Genomic DNA, 17,803 nt, shown 5'->3' on the forward strand with positions numbered 1-17,803 from the left:
GAAAATGTATTACACTGTCTCCTGGTTTGTTGGCTAATAGCCAACATTTATGTGTCAAAACAATATTGAGTGCACATTTTACAAATTGTGGCCACGTTTAAGTAGATCGTGCCCTTATTTTACTCAAACGATGTTTAAAACGTGCGCACAATGTCATAAAATGTGCACAATATAATAAAACGTCCGCGCAATATAATAAAATGAGCGCACATTCTCTTCACATGCAAACATTAAATCGGTGTGTAACTTTGCAAAAACAATGTCGGACTCTGTAGTTTTCTCTGGACCCCTCCCCAATCGGACCGGGAGTGACATGTTTAGCCGCATGTTCTCCTTGAATTGCTGGCTGTCTGAGTGGTGTCCAAAAAATGAGGTGGGCTTCATAGATAATTGGCAAAGCTTCTGGGGAAAACCTGGTCTTGTTAGGAGAGACGGCATCCATCCCACTTTGGAGGGAGCAGCTCTCATTTCTAGAAATCTGGCCATTTTCTTAATCCTCCAAACCGTGACTATCCAGGGTTGGGACCAGGAAGCAGAGTTGTAGTCTTACACACCTCTCTGCAGCTTCTCTCTCCCCCTGCCATCCCCTCATTACCCCATCCCCGTAGAGACGGTGCCCTGCTCCCAGTCTACCAATAACCAGCAAAATCTATTTAAGCATAAAAATTCAAAAAGAAAAAATAATATAGCACCTTCAACTGCACCACAGACTAAAACAGTTAAATGTGGTCTATTAAACATTAGGTCTCTCTCTTCTAATTCCCTGTTGGTATAATGAATATAATAATTGATCAACATATTGATTTATTCTGCCTAACAGAAACCTGGTTACAGCAGGATGATATGTTAGTTTAAATGAGTCAACACCCCCGAGTCACACTAACTGTCAGAATGCTCGTAGCACGGGCCGGGGTGGAGGATTAGCAGCAATCTTCCATTCCAGCTTATTAATTAATCCAAAACCCAGACAGAGCTTTAATTCATTTGAAAGCTTGTCTCTAGTCTTGGCCATCCAAATTGGAAGTCCCAAAAACCAGTTTTATTTGTTATTATCTATCGTCCACCTGGTCGTTACTGTGAGTTTCTCTGTGAATTTTCAGACCTTTTGTCTGACTTAGTGCTTAGCTCAGATAAGATAATTATAGTGGGCGATTTTAACATCCACACAGATGCTGAGAATGACAGCCTCAACACTGCATTTAATCTATTATTAGACCTATTGGCTTTGCTCAAAAAGTAAATGAGTCCACCCACCACTTTAATCATATCTTAGATCTTGTTCTGACTTATGGTATGGAAATAGAAGACTTAACAGTATTCCCTGAAAACTCCCTTCTGTCTGATCATTTCTTAATAACATTTACATTTACTCTGATGGACTACCCAGCAGTGGGGAATAAGTTTCATTACACTAGAAGTCTTTCAGAAAGCGCTGTAACTATGTTTAAGGATATGATTCCTTCTTTATGTTCCTAAATGCCATATACCAACACAGTGCAGAGTAGCTACCTAAACTCTGTAAGGGAGGATAGAGTATCTCGTCAATAGTTTTACATCCTCATTGAAGACAACTTTGGATGCTGTAGCTCCTCTGAAAAAGAGAGCTTTAAATCAGAAGTGTCTGACTCCGTGGTATAACTCACAAACTCGTAGCTTAAAGCAGATAACCCGTAAGTTGGAGAGGAAATGGCGTCTCACTAATTTAGAAGATCTTCACTTAGCCTGGAAAAAAGAGTCTGTTGCTCTATAAAAAGCCCTCCGTAAAGCTAGGACATCTTTCTACTCATCACTAATTGAAGAAATAAGAACAACCCCAGGTTTCTTTTCAGCACTGTAGCCAGGCTGACAAAGAGTCAGAGCTCTATTGAGCTGAGTATTCCATTAACTTTAACTAGTAATGACTTCATGACTTTCTTTGCTAACAAAATTTTAACTATTAGAGATAAATTACTCATAACCATCCCAAAGACGTATCGTTTATCTTTGGCTGCTTTCAGTGATGCCGGTATTTGGTTAGACTCTTTCTCTCCGATTGTTCTGTCTGAGTTATTCTCATTAGTTACTTCATCCAAACCATCAACATGTTTATTAGACCCATTCCTACCAGGCTGCTCAAGGAAGCCCTACCATTATTTAATGCTTCAATCTTAAATATGATCAATCTATCTTTGTTAGTTGGCTATGTACCACAGGCTTTAAGGTGGCAGTAATTAACCATTACTTAAAAGCCATCACTTGACCCAGCTATCTTAGCTAATTATAGGGCCAATCTCCAACCTTCCTTTTCTCTCAAAAATTCGTGAAAGGGTAGTTGTAAAAACAGCTAACTGATCATCTGCAGAGGAATGGTCTATTTGAAGAGTTTCAGTCAGGTTTAGAATTCATCATAGTACAGAAACAGCATTAGTGAAGGTTACAAATGATCTTCTTATGGCCTTGGACAGTGGACTCATCTCTGTGCTTGTTCTGTTAGACCTCAGTGCTGCTTTTGATACTGTTGACCATAAAATTTTATTACAGAGATTAGAGCATGCCATAGGTATTAAAGGCACTGCGCTGCGGTGGTTTGAATCATATTTGTCTAATAGAATTACAATTTGTTCATGTAAATGGGGAATCTTCTTCACAGACTAAAGTTAATTATGGAGTTCCACAAGGTTCTGTGCTAGGACCAATTTTATTCACTTTATACAATGCTTCCTTAGGCAGTATTTTAGACGGTATTGCTTAAATTTTCATTGTTACGCAGATGATACCCAGCTTATCTATCCATGAAGCCAGAGGACACACACCAATTAGCTAAACTGCAGGATTGTCTTACAGACATAAAGACATGGATGACCTCTAATTTCCTGCTTTTAAACTCAGATAAAACTGAAGTTTTGTACTTGGCCCCACAAATCTTAGAAACATGGTGTCTAACCAGATCCTTACTCTGGAGGCAGTACCCTGACCTCTAGTAATACTGTGAGAAATCTTGGAGTCATTTTGATCAGGTAATGTCATTCAAAGCGCATATAAACAAATATGTAGGACTGCCCTTTTTGCATTTACGCAATATCTCTAAATCAGAAAGGTCTTGTCTCAGAGTGATGCTGAAAAACTAATTCATGCATTTATTTCCTCTAGGCTGGACTATTGTAATTCATTATTATCAGGTTGTCCTAAAAGTTCCCTAAAAAGCCTTCAGTTAATTCAAAATGCTGCAGCTAGAGTACTGACGGGGACTAGAAGGAGAGAGCATATCTCACCCATATTGGCCTCTCTTCATTGGCTTCCTGTTAATTCTAGAATAGAATTTAAAATTCTTCTTCTTACTTATAAGGTTTTGAATAATCAGGTCCCATCTTATCTTAGGGACCTCGTAGTACCATATCACCCCAATAGAGCGCTTCGCTCTCAGACTGCAGGCTTACTTGTAGTTCCTAGGGTTTGTAAGAGTAGAATGGGAGGCAGAGCCTTCAGCTTTCAGGCTCCTCTCCTGTGGAACCAGCTCCCAATTCAGATCAGGGAGACAGACACCCTCTCTACTTTTAAGATTAGGCTTAAAACTTTCCTTTTTGCTAAAGCTTATAGTTAGGGCTGGATCAGGTGACCCTGAACCATCCCTTAGTTATGCTGCTATAGACGTAGACTGCTGGGGGGTTCCCATGATGCACTGTTTCTTTCTCTTTTTGCTCTGTATGCACCACTCTGCATTTAATCATTAGTGATCGATCTCTGCTCCCCTCCACAGCATGTCTTTTTCCTGGTTCTCTCCCTCAGCCCCAACCAGTCCCAGCAGAAGACTGCCCCTCCCTGAGCCTGGTTCTGCTGGAGGTTTCTTCCTGTTAAAAGGGAGTTTTTCCTTCCCACTGTAGCCAAGTGCTTGCTCACAGGGGGTCGTTTTGACCGTTGGGGTTTTACATAATTATTGTATGGCCTTGCCTTACAATATAAAGCGCCTTGGGGCAACTGTTTGTTGTGATTTGGCGCTATATAAAAAAATTGATTGATTGATTGAAACATTTTGCGATGACACGTCCAGGGCTCTGTAAAAATGCCTGTTTTTACAAGTAAAAAAACTGAATATGTTACAAAAGCACATTTATCTGTAAACACCAACACACGACAAACGTCACATTAATGTGTTGGTTTACATAATGAATGACTCAACCAATCAGTGTTTAGAGGAGGCACATTTTACCCAGAATCCTTTGCGATCTGTCTGTGTTTGTTACAAAACTTCAGAATTAGTGCATTATTCAACATTAAAAGATATATGTTATATTTTAACTTTGTACAAATTACAGAATTGACATTAATGAAGTTATTCTATCAGTATTCATTTTATTTATACACCAAACCATAACTCAGCATTGCTTTATTTTCCAAGACCTCCGCCTGACGGGAGCATTGTGATTGGATAGAGAGCTGAGCTTTGTGGCTCCTCTTAGCTTGTGTCTGTGCTGGAAGCCATGTAGTAAACAGGAGCTTCCAGCAGGGGGCAAGATGTTCAAAGACAGAAGTGCGGGCTCATTGTTTGGGTCTGTTGTCGCTTTTGATACTACCAGAAGCGATCATGGTGTTAAAACTCAAATTCATCTTGTTTGTAGTTGCAAATGTACTAGAGACACTAGTTTATTGGTTATCTGTAACTTCTGATACATTTTTGGGTGGTTTATCATTTTATCTTTATCAAAGATAACTTTTCAGTTATCTGATTATCTGTTATCGAAGTTAATTTTTTTGGTTATCTGTGCCCACCACTGATTTGTATATAATATGTCGAGTGTAATGGGACACAGGTCATTTTTGGACCTGTGAATGTTGTTTTTTCCTAGTTTTTATTTGAGAAAAGTTGGTTTATTTTGCTTATTTGATATACTACAAGCAGTCGTGAAATTCTTATTCTGGAACTAAGGTGTCAGGGAGAAGTATGCATGTGCACATGTACAAATACTGAGAGAAGCTTCAAATCCCCCCCTTTCTGGCACTCCACACCCACACAACTGCTTGAGAGAAACTGCAGCGGAGTCTTATGAGTTTGTTTGCGAACAGAGTGTGATTAGAAGACTCAAGGCAGAGAGAAGGACAGAGAGCTGAGTGAAAGGTATGAACAGACTGCACTGCATCCTATCTGACTCCAAAAAGACTAAGCTTGTAAACACTTTGGTCATTTTAATGCTGAAAATAAATAATACTTATTGTATTATTTTAACAATTGTAATCACTTTTAACTTAAGCTGGTACACTGCGGATTCTAAGTTAATTAATAAGCATAGACTGTTTGTCTCACTGTAGTAAAAAGGATTATGCATTTTTTAAAACTTTTCCAAATTACTTCCCTCCCCAACCTAATTCTGCTTTCAGCATAAAAGTGATCATACAACCAAATTCTAAATTATCCAAATTGTTAGATTAATTAAAAGTGTTGCTTTTCGGATAAGGGAAACATTTTTTGTTGTTGTTTGTTTGTTTGTTTGTTTTCCTTCCCCTTCTTCTTCTTCTTTCTTTCAGATTTGTTCATATTAATAAACTCAGAATTATTTGAAGAATATATGTGGGATCATTTGTGACAGCTTTTGGATACAGTGGAGAAGAGACTACAGACCTTCATACCATGGCTTAACTCAAACAAATTATCACTTCATCTCATTAAAATAAAGTGCATTGTGCTTGGAATTCAAGCAGAACAATTGAAATTGTAACTGAAATCAATTTTTTTGGAGTTACTATTGATGATGAATTAAGTTGGACAAGACGCATAAATTATGCCAACTCCAAAATGTCAAAATGCATTGCAATTCTGTACAAGGCCCATGAATTTTTTCTTAATTACTCACTTTATATTATTCATTAATAGCTCCATCTATGACATACTACATTAAGGTTATGGGGAACATAAATATAACACACATACTAATTCAACCATCATTAATTTTCATGCCCAGTCGCCTAAAATGACCGATATTGGCCCTCGTCTAACTTGGGCCAATATCTGTCATTGCAGGCGACTGGGCATGGACGGAGGGACTCTGAAAATGCGTACCGCATGACAACTGCATGTTATTTGCATTATTATCACTTACACAACACGTGGAATCACATTAACAATATTTAATGTCATTTCAAAACGCACGGCACCCAGCAAACGCATGCCAGGGAAATAATTTACCCATACTGCACTGCAGCACGTGTCTAAATGCTAAAATCTTCAAAATTACTGCATTACTTTAAAACTAAATCATATAGCTGATGTTTTAATTTTATAAAACGACAAACAATTTAAATAACTTGTCCAGAAGTAGTCTGTTTAAAGTTTTAACCATACGTCAAAACTGTATGACTGTGAATGACTTGGGTGATATGCCGGCAAGTTGGTATGGGAAATTGTTTTTATTTTCTTGTCTTTTTCCTTTTGCTGTTTGTCTCTTTTAGCTTTGATCACCAGGGCCAGTATGCACAAAGCAGTTCAAAGTTCTCTTAAAGAGCTCCTTACTTAGCCTAAAATTCCCTGGAAAGGAATCTTAGTCTAAGTGTGCCATCAGGTGTCTGAGAGCAACTCTGAGCAAAAAGAGAGAGAAAAAAAAGACTGAAACTCCTATGTTCGTGAGGAGGCGGGGTCGACCACCGTTGCTAGGTATGACATAGTCCTCCTGTGAGAGCTGTGATTGGTTGTCACGAAAAGGGAAGGAGAAATACAAAAATTAGGGATGGGCAACGAAGCCTTGTGAGGCTTTTGAATGTTCTTCCTGATTGTATCACAAATAGGTTCAAGGCATCAAAGCATCAGGGACAACTGGCGTCATCTGGTGGTTTGCTGAAATTACAACAGGCAACAAAAAAAACAAACAAAAAAACCCCTAATGAAACAGTACTGACACATCTGTAGAAATGCAACTTATCTTAACTTGAGAATAAAATGTTATGACCGGAAGAATTTATTGTCTTACGTGATTATTAAAGAAATTGAATCTGTTTACCCGATTGTTGTTTGTCTATCATTTCTTTTATATGTACTAATTGCAGAAAGAAGGCAATTTCTCTACCTATAGAAATGGCCTATAGTCAGGGGTGCACATAACTGGTACTCATGGTGTTTGTGTGTGCTAAACTGTTATTGTTTTTTAATGCAAATCATTTATTTTTAGCATGCACAAGCACCATGAGTATGTTCACCCCTGCCTATAGTTTAGGGTTGAAACTATAGCTGACAAACTCCACATTGATGGTGTTGTCATGATGGGAATGAGTGCAGGGTGGGAGTGCACTTTTAGCCAATGGGCTAAATATTCACTATAGGTGGCTTGTGGAAAAGTGCTTGTGCTATATACTACAGTAAAGTGCTATACAAATTTATCAGTGTGGGGGAAATGTGGAATGTGCTTGTGCAACAAAGGGTGATATTGGGGTAATGTGTTTACTGAGGGGTGTTTTGTGGAACAGGGTTACATTTTTCCAAATTTTTATTTAAGAAAAGTATTTGTTCCACAACAGTGGGTTTTAAACTGTTTGTTTACAATTTCCCCAGCCTTGAAGAAAATCCTCTCACAAGGGACAGAGGTGCTTGTTCCTGGTGGAATGGAACACAATTAGTAGACAATAGTGGGCTACTGTAGGCTACTATGATTATAATAATTAAAAAGAAAACAAAACAAAACAAAGATGAACCTCGATCAGCATTGACACTGAGTCGACTTAGTTCAGGAGCCCTGGAGGTTGATGTGGAAGCAGCAGCACCATCCCCATGTTTGGCACGGAGGTGTATTGCAAACACCAAACCTTAAAATAATGGGATAGGCTATTGTGATCATTTATAGCCCATATGAAACCTTATTAAAAGCGAAATACTAGGCTATATATGCTTTTAAAATATGATGTGAGCCAACCTAGGCTACAAGCTGCGTAAAGGATGTTTAGTATATAACCTCCAATACATAGTAACATGACAGCAGTAGCCTGAAAAAACATTTTTACCTTACTGGGGGTAATTAGGTCGAAATGCTCCCACACCCACACCCATGATCTTTTCTTGATTGCAGCGTTGTCCATATTAATTGCAAAAGCTTAGCTATGAGACGACGTGGCAAGAAACCCAACCAGGACATTTTCATGTCTTTTTATCCATTGGGACAGCGGCATGTTTTTTTTTTTCCAAAACTTTATTTAAACAAATACAACAACAAACAAACGAACAAAACATAAGGCCAAAGAGATATAACAAGGAAAAAAGAAGGAAAAAAAAGGAGTTCCTTTTTTGTAATATTTAAAGTAAACTATTGAGGGTTTTCATGTGACGTATCGGTCACGTCATATTGTGTTCCGCGGCCATTCTGGATTACGACGCGGTGGCCGCTGTGATTACACTTCGTGCATTTGGCGAACAATTGCAGAAGTTTCAACGTCGGTGTGAAGAAGCCTCACGGCACCGTGTCGCTGTGAGAGATCCGCCGCTAACAGAAATCCACTGCTCCCAGAATTTTATTTTATTTTATTCGGCAATAAAATTATATAACAATACATAAAAATACTGCAGAGGACAACACAAGAACGCTTCAAATACGGATGCTTATTTACATTGTGGTCCTCGAGCACCGAGCTGCTGATCCGCAAGCTGCCCTTCCAGCGCCTGGTGAGAGAAATCGCTCAGGACTTCAAGAGGATCTCCGCTTTCAGAGCTCCGCTGTGATGCTCTGCAGGAGGCCGGCGAGGCTGACCTGGTCGGCAGCTTCCTAGTTCAAAATATCGCAGTGTGACACGGTCGGCCAGTTCATTACATTAACACTAAACTCACTATCTGGTATAAGATACGGATCCACTGAACCAACTGCTACAAATCTATCACGATAAATAGCTTTATCTCGAGGATTTAAAGCCTCGTAGTAACCGGACATTCTCTTCATTTTTCTATCACGCGTCAGCCGCCTTGTAATCCAGAATGGCGACGGCACCTGTCCTGCAGCAAATCGGTCACGTGATTGAAAACCCTCTATACATGAACATCAGAATGCCAGGGGGAGGCAAAGGTTTCGGACCTCTCCCAGCGTACCAGTGACGTACGAAGCTCCTCACGTCATTAGTCACGTGGTGGACACAAGCTCCAACACACTGTGTCGGACCATATTGCTTTAAGGAGTGATACAAGCTTCGGTGCATTGGTACGATTGTCACATCCTTAACAAAAATAAATGTACTCTGTGCTCGTACATATAAAAGAACAGTAAAATGAACCGATCATATAACTGCATTAAGAAATGCGTAATCGTGAAAATAACTTAATGTCATGATGATGATCAGGGGCATCGGACTGCGGGGGGGGGGGGGGGGGGGGGGGTGTAAAGGGTACTATGTACCCAGGGCCCAGAGCATGGGAGGGGGCCCACAAAAAACTGGCATTAAATACATTTTTGTGTTGCATTTTATTAATGTCCATACAATTCATGTTGTAAAAGATTATAATTAGAATGAATGTATAAATGTTGCAAAACATAATTCTGCTCTAACAATAATATTGAAAGATCTCTGAGGGCCCTTCCACCCCTGCACAGTTTTACAATGGTTTTGTCCAGGCGCACAGGCTGCACTATGTGAGAGATTTTGTAATGAAATGTAATTTTGTAATGAAAGACGTGCGGACATGGAGGTGTTGTTTGTCCCGTGCCACGAGCGGCTGCATCCCGATGCGCAAATCCGTCCGCACGTCTTTCATTACAAAATGTCCTTTAACAGTGGAATGTGCCGAGAAAGTGCTGATCCCGACCTCTTCTGAAACTTCTCTGCTAGTCACACGACATCCAGCATCAACAGAGCCTTACATTTGGAAGTGATCTGCTCGTTCCAGCCTGTTGATGGCTGCTCGGGGCGCTGTGCGCCCTCCGCCGCAGTGGGCTGTTTTTAATCCAGTTTTAATGGTCCTTAATCCGTGTGATACCGATAGAATCTTCACCAAAAGCCATCTGAATCTTCCAAATGGTTTCCATCTGGCTGTCTGGCAGAGATTCTGAAAAAATTTTCATGGAACAAAGCGGCAGTTGCTCTGCCATTCCTAAACAATAAAAATCCGATGAGGGGGTGGACCAGTGCTCACTCAAAGCCTGCCCACAGGCGAATGACGCAACCGACAGGCGTGAAAAAACTCATGCATGCGCACGAAGGTTCAAGCTTGTCTGATGCAAGCGCACATGATTCAAATCCATATAGTTTTTGAAAAAATAAAAAGGTCGGATACTTTTCTAACAGACCTCGTATATCCCAAAACCCTAATTTGTAGTCAGGTTAACATTGGGTATATCTCCGTTAAAATGCACAGGGATGCACCAAATTACACCATTTTTCTAGAAAATGCTGCAATTTGGTCCCCCAGACCCCCCAACTCAATATTGTTCCCCCAACTTTAAAAAGGGTTCTGACTCCCAGGTGTGATCTAAGGTATACATGATGTAGACCTGGTTTGACTACGTATTAGAAATTTGGTGTTTCCGTTAATAAAAAAGAGCACAACAGTGTGTGTGTGTGTGGGGGGGGGGGGGCTAGTACCTAGGGCCCAGAATTTGGTGCTACGTCCCTGATGATGATACTCAGCAAAATTAAACTGGAGCGGCTGCTGGGCCGGTCCTAAACCTGTAAATTCTTGTGCTGCAATGCATTATGGGAGCTCTGGGTTTTGGGGTTTTAAATGTTGCATTTTGTGGTTCAAAATGTTAGTGTTGTTGATTTATCGTGTTTTTGTAATTCAATTGGTTTGGTGAGTTAAGTGTCACCATGTTGTCATCATAAGTGAAAAATGTATCATGTTAGATGTCGTCCCTGTGTTGTTCTATCTGAAAAATAAGAGCGCTTCCTAGTGGCAGAGTGCAAACAGACAAAAGCTCTCGCTTTATTTCACGCAGCTCACCACAAAATGAATTGTTATGTTGGGAAAGTGAATGCACGGACCCACGTTAGGGGGCGTAAATGAATGGTCAATAGGAATACGAATAAATAACAATTTATTATGCAATGTGCAAACACAGGTCAAATATGCTTAGTCCAATTCACAACAAAAAGGTGACATGTGGGCAGGCCCGAGGGTAGGAGACGCCTATCCAGAGAAGAGCCGGAACCCACGAAGCCCCACCGCCAACCGGAGGCCTGCAATACACCAGATCCGCCAAGACCCGACCTCCCCAGGTGGCCACCGTCCGAGGCTGCTGGACCGGTACTGCTGGCAGCAGCAAAAACAGGTTAGGGTGGGTGGGTGTTCACCCAGCAAACAGTCAGCAACTCACAGTTATCCTCTTGGAGGAATAAATCCAGATACTCCCAGAGTGCAGAGGAAAAACTGGAGGATGTGCAGTGTCAAAGGTTATACTCAGTAAGTCAGAAGTGAGGAGTGGAGACGCCAACTCCTTCAACGTCCACAAACTCGGCTACAAGCTGCAAGTATAAGTCACAATTGCAAAGACTTCAGTTACAATGAATGTGCGTACGGCACAAAACGGCTGAGTAGTTTTACCTGTAAGGTAAGCTGATAACTCGGCAGAGTTATGGTGTCCTTCCCAGGCTTTTATGGTGTAGATGATGATGATGAGTGACAGCTGAAGACAGCCTAATGGGGCGCACCTGGTAGTGCCAACAGGTCCGTGCACCCTCTGCAGGGCATAAAGGTGCCAGCATGGCAGGGCGCCATCTGGCGGTGGGCCAGCAGTACCTCCTCTTCGGCGGCCCACACAACAGGACCCCCCCCCTCAATGGGCGCCTCCTGACGCCTGACCCGGCTTGTCGGGGTGTTCCCTGTAGAAATCCGCCAGGAGGGCGGGATCCAAAATGAAGCTCCTCTTCACCCAGCAACGTTCTTCTGGACCATAACCCTCCCAATCTACCAGGTATTGGTACCCCCGACCCCTCCGATGTACATCAAGGAGTTTCTTGACTGTTCAAGCAGGTTCTCCGTTGATGATGCGGGCAGGAGGCGGCGCCGGTCTGGGGGTGCAGAGGTCAGAAGTATGGTAAGGCTTGATCCTGGAAACATGAAATACGGGTGTAATCCGCAGTGAAGCTGGGAGCTGGAGCTTCACCGCAGTCGGGCTGATCACCTTAAGGATCTTAAAGGTCCAATGAAACGGTCAGTCAACTTCGGGGAGTCTGTTTGCAGAGGGATGTTTTTTGTTGATAGCCAAACCTCCTGCCCAGGCTGATAAGCTGGGGCCTTGGCTCGTCGGCGGTCTGCATGGTCCTTAGCTCACGTCCAGGCCTTCAGGAGAGCAGAGCGGGCTTTCTTCCACACCCGACGGCATCTCCTGAGGTGGGCCTGGACCGAGGGCACCTCGACCTCTCCCTCAACAGCCGGAAACAATGGGGGCTGGTACCCCAAACAGACCTCAAACGGGGAGAGGCCGGTAGATGATGAGATTTGGCTATTGTGTGCATACTTGATCCAGGCCAGATGTTGACTCCAGGCCGTCGGGTGCACTGATGTGACACATCTCAGTGCTTGCTCCAGGTCCTGGTTGGCCCGGTCTGCTTGACCGTTAGTCTGAGGGTGGTACCCGGACGACAGGCTCACCGTGGCCCCCAGTTCCCTACAGAAGCTCCTCCAGACCTGCAAGGAGAAGTGGGTACCACGGTCAGATACTATGTTAGTGGGGATACCATGCAGATGCACGACGTGGTAGACCAGGAGGTCTGCAGTCTCCTGGGCTGTTTGGAGCTTCAGGAGGGCCACGAAGTGGGCCGTCTTGGAGAACCGGTCCACTATCGTCATGATGACCGTCTTTCCCTGAGACGCAGGGAGACCCATGACGAAATCCACTCCGATGTGCGACCAGGGGCGACGAGGCACAGGCAATGGCTGGAGGAGTCCTGCCTCCGGCTGGTGTGAAGCCTTGCCTCTGGCGCAGGTGGTACAGGCCCGGATGTAGTCCCTGGTGTCGGCTTCGACTGACGGCCACCAGAACCGCTGCCAGAACACTGCCACGGTTCTTCGCACCCCCGGATGGCAGGAGAGCTTGGAACCGTGACAGAAGTCCAAGATGGCAGTCCGAGTGTCAGGTAGCACATACAGCCTGTTGGGAGGACCACCTCCGGGATCCGGATGATGCGTCAGGGCCTCCCTGACCACACCCTCCACGTCCCATGTGAGGGCTGCAACGATAGTGGATTCTGGTAAGATGGTGTCCAGTGGGTCCAACAGCCTTGCTCCAACTTCCTCTTCGTGCACCTGGGACAGTGCATCAGACTGGATGTTCTTGGTCCCGGGGCGGTAGGTGATCTTGAAGTTGAAGCGTCCGAAAAACAGTGACCATCGGGCTTGCCTGGGGTTCAGACGCTTAGCTGTCTGGATGTATTCCAGGTTCCGATGGTCAGTGAGAACTACAAATGGGACCACAGCTCCCTCCAACAGATGTCTCCACTCCTCAAGGGCCTCTTTCACCGCCAGGAGTTCCCGATTGCCAACGTCATAGTTCTGTCTGCGGGGTTAACCTGCGGGAGTAGTAAGCACAGGGGTGGAGAACACTACCAGACTCCCTGCTCTGGGACAGCACGGCTTCTATCCCTGAGTCAGAGGCATCCACTTCCACAATAAACTGGTGGTTAAGATCGGGCTGCACCAGAACGGGTGCAGTCGAAAACCGGTGTTTCAACTCCCTAAACGCGGCTTCGCATCGATCTGACCAGGTGAAGGGGACTTTTGTGGAGGTCAGGGCTGTAAGGGGCCGACTACCTGACTATAGCCCTTAATGAACCTCCTGTAGAAATTGGCAAACCCTAGGAACTGTTGCAGCTTCCTACGATTTACCGATTGGGGCCAATCTCTCACCGCAGCTACCTTAGCCGGATCGGGTGCGACGGAGTTGGAGGAGATAATGAACCCCAAGAAGGACAGAGAAGTGCGGTGGAACTCGCACTTCTCGGCCTTCACAAACAGCCGGTTCTCCAATAACCGCTGAAGGACCTGACGGACATGCTTAACATGAGTCTCAGGATCCTGGGAGAAGATGAGGATATCGTCTAGATATATGAAGACGAATCGGTGCAGGAAATCCCGCAGAACATCGTTAACCAAAGCTTGAAACGTCGCGGGGGCGTTGGTGAGGCCGAACGGCATGACCAGGTACTTAAAGTGACCTAAGGGGGTGTTAAATGCCGTCTTCCATTCATCTCCCTTCCGTATCCGAACCAGATGGTAAGCATTCCTAAGATCCAGTTTTGTGAATATTTTGGCTCCATGCAGGGGCGTGAACACTGAATCCAATAGAGGTAGTAACAGGTATCGATTGCGAACCGTGATCTCGTTCAGCCCTCTATAATCAATGCATGGATGGAGACCGCCATCCTTCTTGCCCACAAAAAAGAAACCTGCACCTAACGGGATGAAGAATTTCGGATTAACCCGGCAGCTAATGAGTCCCGGATGTAGGTCTCCATTGATTTGCGTTCAGGACGTGAGAGGTTGTACAGCCTGCTGGATGGATACTCAGCGCCTGGAACCAAATCAATGGCACAATCATATGGTCGGTGAGGGGGCAGGGTGAGTGCCAGATCCTTGCTGAAGATGTCAGCAAGGTCATGATACTCAGCCGGCACCTCGGTGAGATTGGGGGGGACTCTGACCTCCTCTTTAACTTCATCGCCAGGTGGCACCGAGGATCTCAAACACTCCCGGTGGCAGGTTTCGCTCCATTGAGCCACAACCCCAGACGGCCAATCAATCCGGGGATTGTGTTTTATCATCCATGGATAACCCAAAATAACTCTGGAGGTAGAAGGTGTTACATAAAACACAATCTCCTCCCTGTGATTACCAGAGACAACCAAGGTTAAAGGCTGTGTCTGGTGTGTTATTTCTGGTAGTAGGGTGCCATCTAGTGCCCGCACCTTCAATGGTGAAGGAACGGCCACCAGAGGGAGCCCCACAGCCTTAGCCCACCTACTATCCAGTAGGTTCCCTTCTGATCCTGTGTCGATCAGTGCTGGAGCGGTAAGGGTTAAATCCCCACAGAGGATTGTGACTGGGAGTCGTGCGCATTTGTGTGGGACACCCGTGTGGTTTGTATGGCTCACTCTTAGCCCAGTCTCTAAGGTTGAGCTTTGTTGTTTAACCGCCTGGGGCCCCTTATTCTGCGCATGCTCATTCTAGCCGTAGTAAACACACTCTCCACGTGCCAGTCTCCTTTGTTTTCCCTTTACTGTCACTTTCGCCCTGCTTGTTTCCATAGCAACGTCAGCAGGGGGAGCTGGTGTAATGCGGAGAGCCCTGGCTTTGGAGCGGGGAAAGGACGGCACTAGCTCAGATCTGGAGGGGAGAGGGACAGTGCGCACCCGGTCATGCCCTTCGTCTCACTCTCGCTTGAATTCCTCAAGCCGATTGTCTAAGCATATAACCAGATCAATAAGCCCATCTAAATCCCGCGGCTGATACTTAGCCACCAGATGCTCCTTTAGGGCTGGAGACAGCCTGTTTACAAAGGCGGCACGGAGTGAGACTGCATTCCAACTGGACCTCGCTGCCGCGATGCGGAAGTCGATTGCGTAAACAGCAGCACTCCGCCGTCCCTGTGTCATTGACAGCAGCATATTTGAAGCGGCCTCGCCTCTGTTGGAATGATCGAACACCAGTCGAAACTCCCTTATAAACTCAGTATAAGTAGAGAGGACTCGTGAATCTCGTTCCCAGAGCGCCGTAGCCCAGGCGCGTGCTCTGCACCGAAGTAAATTAATTCCGTAAGCCACCCGGCTGTGCTCAGACACGTACATAACGGGCCGCTGTGAAAAAACGAGTGCGCACTGCATCAGGAAGTCCGTGCACGTTTCAACACAACCACCATACGGTTCCGGGGGACTTATGTAAGCTTCGGGCGACGGCGGGGGGGGGGGGGGGGGGGGACCTCTGAACGACCACTGGATTAAATGGCACGCGCGCGTCTACCTGCGCAGTGAGAGCCTCCATCCAACGGCTGAGGTGAGCGTCCTGCTCAGTTAATAAATCCAACCGAGCAGTGAGGTTAGACAGAATGTGCTGCAGCTCACCCAACGATCCTCCTGGTGGATCCTGCGCACCTTGCACTTCCATTGATCGGTCAGTTGGTGGTAAACGCCCCTCGGAGTCCATGACGTGGCCGAGTTATCCTGTTGGGAAAGTGAATGCACGGACCCACGTTAGGGGGCGTAAATGAACAGTCAATAGGAATATGAATAAATAACAATTTATTATGCAATGTGCAAACACAGGTCAAATATGCTTAGTTTAATTCACAACAAAAAGGTGACACATGGGCAGGCCCGAGGGTAGGAGACGCCTAGGTGCCAGCATGGCAGGGCGCCGTCTGGTGGTGGGCCAGCAGTACCTCCTCTTCGGCAGCCCACACAACATGTTACACAGCTTGAAGATGTTTGAACATATGTCATTCAAATGCTGATTATCTACACACATATTAAGTGTGTGTGGGTGGGTGAGTTTATTAATAAGTTTGATTTAAAGTGGATATGACACTTAAAGACAACATAGTCTTATTATATGTAACAAAAGTTATATATTTCGGTCAACCTAAGCGTTTTGGGAAAATGGAAACGGTTTTCCCGTTATATTATACAACATTTGAACATCCCGCCACTGAAAATTGTGCACGCCCCGTGACCAGCTTCCCGCTGAGCACCAAACCTGAAATACGTCATTGTGTGTAGACCGTATCGGCTTGCGTGCCTGGCAGCCGTTGTTTACACTTTTTTTAGCGGCAGAAACTTTGATTACTTTCTAGATTTCCCGGATGTAAAAAGAACCACACTGCGCCGCTCTGACTGGTTCATTAGCAGTGGCAGGTGGTCGAGGTTGGTTCAGCACCTCTTTTGTCCGCGCAAGAGCTTTTTTGAAAGTAGCACTCATTTCTAGTTGACTTGATGGGTAAACAAGAGGCCGAGTACAAATAAATTTCGTATTTTCATAATTGTAAAAATATTTGCTTGTGTGACTTTTAAAACATTTAGAAACTTTCGTATTCGATATATTTGATGTATTCATGGATTTTTAGATTGCAGTACACGTTTACTAGCGGAAATACTTTACGTGTAGTAATCGCGCCTGGGTGATACACCTGGCGCGCGTAGATGCACAGACTATTAAAAATCTTAATGGTGTTGTGCAGCCAGACCGAGAGAGACACCTGCGTTAGCAGTGGCGAGCGGTCAAGGTTGATGTTCACCCACACTCTAACAAGCGCCACTAGCTTAGCTTACGACAAGCTAAAAGTGGACGCTCTCGTTATGGCCGAACAACTGTCCAGTTTCTGGGTTTTCTGTGTTAGTACACGCCCGCGGCCGACATACTTGATGAATTCCTGCACAAAAAGTAGTTCCCAGATAATTATGATAAATTCCTGTGAGATAATGAGTATATCTCATCTAAATCATTTCTAAAATGTTCCAGTAATAAAATTCTAAAGATAACTGAAGTTTTAAGAGTGGCCGTAATAAGTATTTAAGAAACGTAAAGTTTATGAGCAACTTCACCTGTTGTCGCTCAAGCAACTTGTAAACATTGACACGATGGAGTTTGATGCGGAAGAGTTCAGAAAGATACGATTGGAATGTTTTGATGACCATTTACAGTTGGCGATGAAAGACTTGGGTGTTAACTTCATGTTAAAGTCAGAACAAGAAGCTGCACTGAAAGAGATCTATATGGGAAGACACATATTCTGTGTGTTTCCCACAGGAAGGCATTTGCTTTGATTTAATTTTCACCAGGAAAATCCTAATGATTTCCCCACTCATTAGAGGTGGAGGTCGTTAGAGGTGAAGTAAATACAGGTCCAGTATCGCCGATATTGATACAGATACTTTTTCA

At 44.4% G+C, this 17,803-nt stretch overlaps 1 protein-coding gene across 1 annotated transcript in view; it reads left to right on the top strand.

Moving 5' to 3' along the window:
• The first annotated feature begins 4,914 nt into the window (after window positions 1–4,914).
• LOC117531200 (histamine N-methyltransferase-like) overlaps window positions 4,915–17,803 on the top strand; it is a 55,711-nt gene continuing 42,822 nt past the window's right edge. The window contains exon 1 of the mRNA XM_034194247.1: window positions 4,915–5,092. The gene's annotated coding sequence lies outside the window, so the exon portion shown is untranslated. The remainder of the gene's footprint in view (window positions 5,093–17,803) is intronic.

This window comes from Thalassophryne amazonica, chromosome 18 (genome assembly GCF_902500255.1).
Source record: "Thalassophryne amazonica chromosome 18, fThaAma1.1, whole genome shotgun sequence".
Lineage (NCBI taxonomy): Eukaryota > Metazoa > Chordata > Actinopteri > Batrachoidiformes > Batrachoididae > Thalassophryne > Thalassophryne amazonica.